This window comes from Acyrthosiphon pisum, unplaced genomic scaffold (assembly GCF_005508785.2).
Source record: "Acyrthosiphon pisum isolate AL4f unplaced genomic scaffold, pea_aphid_22Mar2018_4r6ur Scaffold_21252;HRSCAF=23423, whole genome shotgun sequence".
In the NCBI taxonomy this organism is placed as follows: Eukaryota; Metazoa; Arthropoda; class Insecta; order Hemiptera; family Aphididae; genus Acyrthosiphon; species Acyrthosiphon pisum.
Genome location: NW_021770699.1, coordinates 3,874 through 6,833, shown reverse-complemented (window position 1 = coordinate 6,833; position 2,960 = coordinate 3,874).

The following is a 2,960-nucleotide window of genomic DNA, read 5'->3' as shown; positions in this document are numbered from 1 at the left end:
GATTGTTATAAGTAAGTATATCATTGGCTATTTTCTCAATTAACCTAACTCTTTCTAATCCTTTGCTATATTTTATATTTTATATTTTATGTTACTCTATTTATTTTTTCTTTCTTTTTTATATATTATATATTAATATTTTATATGTAATAGTTAATATCATCTCTCATTCCCTACAATTTTTCTATTGTTTAAATTATTTATTTATCTGTATTAATCTTTTTTATTTTTTTCTCATTACTTCTATTGTTCAATCATTCATTACTGTGCTACTCATATAATTTATTGTGTATACCTTTTAATTAATTAAATATTAATACTCTCTATCTTTAACACAAGCTAAAAGCTTAAAAGAGATAGATAACCATGTAACCTAACGTAATATTTGTATCCTATGTAATTTATGATGGTTTTTTTAATAAAAAAAAAAAAAAAAAAAAAGTTATTTTGTACTTTATTTTAGATTAGAATCAAAAGAAATTTCATTATTGGACTACATAGATATAATAAAATATCATATATACATACAATAATTTTTGTTTATAATTTTTTATTTTTATTTATATTGACTTTTATTATATAACTAATATAATAATATAATGTGTATATATTTTTTTTATTTACAAGAACTTTAAATTGTATTGACTTTTATTATAATAATACTATATAATACTGTATAATGTATACCTATAGTATAATATAATGTTTATTTTTTTTATATAATATTTATATTCGGCGAATTGGGAATCGGCAAATTGGGTTTCGGCGACGTGGGAAGACACGCCTTGAGCATAGGATAGCCGCCACTGTTCATAATGACGTGTATGCTTATAATTATTAGGCACAAGACTTTACAGAGTGTTTAGTATTAATTGATAACAGGCTACGTGCGATTAAAAAAAAAAATCAATAATATTCAAGTAGGTATAGCGTGATTCATTTTGTTCGTAAATAGGGAAATACGACTAAATTCCGAATAGAATCAATATAAAATTAAATATATTATGATCAATGGTCTTGTTAAAATGCGTAGTTACCTAATAACTTATCATACATTATTGCCAGTTTTAGCGTTGAGCTTTTGAGATTATTAATGTATTAATATATAATATGTTCCCTAAATGTCTGATAAAATGATTGAATTACTTTGGAATGTTACCAATTATACGATCTCAAACCTATTTATTTACAACGACTTATAATTTATAAGTTAATAAAAGCTAGGTGCCACCTAGGTAGACACAAGCCTACTAATTAATAGTAATAATATTTATAATGAATTATTTTACTCGTTTTATTTGATATGTATAATTAAACGTTTATAATGTGTAGGTAAAATATTTTACAAATTTTTGGATATGGAAAAATGTAATATTAAAAAGAGAAAATATGACATTTGATGTCAGAATGGAGTATTCTATACAGAAGGGAATCATACAACCGCAGCGAACCGTATCTGTTATACCGTATGTACTTATAAAGATTTAAATATGTCAGCATAACTTTTTTTACAATTGTTAGAAGAACAATTTATTTATAAATGATTTTATTATTATTTCATTATTCTATATTTGTATGCACAATAATATGAATTTTGTAATATTAATTAAGTATGAATATTTTACTCACTCAATATCTTCTTCTCCAACTTATCTTCATCACCAAAGTCTAATGTAAAATGTTACATCTCAATTATTCGTCACAATCTTCTTCTTCTGCATTGTCAGAAGAAGTAGACGATGAAGAACAATTATCTTCATCGCCAAAGTCTAATTCTATGGTATAATTTTGATCATCTTCTTCTTCTTTTTCTTCTTGTTTGTCAACTTTTTCAAACAAATCATTCATATTACAAATGTCACCCAACTCTTCAATGTGGTCATTCAAATGTAGAACTGGCAATTCAATGCTATCAAGTAATCTTTTTTCTTTTATTCTTTCCTTTATAATATTGTAAACTTCTTTTCTTTTTCTCTCATTCTTGACCACATCATCAGTATGGAACCAATTTTCGAAGTGATGAATTGGAAAAGTGTAATCAATAATTGGCTGCTAAAAATATGGTATGATTTAGTTTATTTTTGCATAATCTTATATATAAAAATGAATCGCAAAATGTGTTGGTAAGCGCATAACTCAACAATGCCTGGACCGATTTGGCTGAAATTTTTTTTCAACTGTTCGGAATTGCCAGGAGAAGGTTTTTATGAACGAACATTTTTAAAAAGTCTACCGAATAAGTAGAAAAAGTGCAAAAACTATTTATTGATATATGTGATTTGAACCCGATACCGTTAAAATATAAAAAATAAATTAAAACTATAATATTTTTGTGTTGCCATGGAAATGTTATAGACAATATTTATTCAATTTAATTGTTTGAATAAAATATAATAAAAAATTACTGGGAAGACCTTAAAAAAATTTGTATTAAAAAAACATAATAATTTATTTTTGATATGCCTCCTATACGACGAATCAATTTAGGTAGAATAACCCGAAATGCTACCAACCAAGCTAATTACCGATCTAACCAAAGTCCACAAGAACGTGACGAACGAAATGAACGTGAAAGAATTCGGATAATTTTAGGAAAATCCACCGGAAAGGTAGGAAATCTCAAATCTGTATGTGAAAAATACAAAAGTGGCGCAACAGTGCATTATATTATATTGGTTGCTATTGGTTAATCGGGCATGTTTGTTGATTTCATAAAATATAAAAATGAATCGTAGAATGTGCTGCTAAGCACAATAATTCTACTGTACGTGTGTTGTAACTGAACTCTTCCTAAATGGTTAGACCTATTTGAATGCATTTTTTTATATGAGTTTGCGTTTATTCATCTGATTTTAATACGGTTAGGTTAGGTTAGGATTTTGTATTAATTGATTATATCAATCCACCATAGGTAGAATACGACAAACTTGGTATAACTTTGATACTTTAGAGTTAAATCA